Here is a 315-nt window from a genome sequence, read left to right on the forward strand (position 1 = left end):
CTATCTATCTATCTATCTGTCTCTGGCTCTCTCTCTCTATCTATCCGTCCGTCCGTCTATCTATCTATCTATCTGTCTCTGTCTCTCTCCCTCTCGCTCTCTCTCTCTATCTATCCGTCCGTCCGTCTATCTATCTGTGTCTCTGTCTCTCTCTCTCCCTCGCGCTCTCTCTCTCTCTATCTATCTATCTATCTATCTATCTATCTATGTGTCTGTCTCTCTCTCTCCCTCACGCTCTCTCTCTATCTATCTGTCCATCCGTCGGTCTATCTATCTATCTATCTATCTATCTATCTATCTATCTGTCTGTCTGTC

This window comes from Sinocyclocheilus rhinocerous, unplaced genomic scaffold, assembly GCF_001515625.1.
Source record: "Sinocyclocheilus rhinocerous isolate Xijiao unplaced genomic scaffold, SAMN03320098_v1.1 scaffold2788, whole genome shotgun sequence".
Lineage (NCBI taxonomy): Eukaryota > Metazoa > Chordata > Actinopteri > Cypriniformes > Cyprinidae > Sinocyclocheilus > Sinocyclocheilus rhinocerous.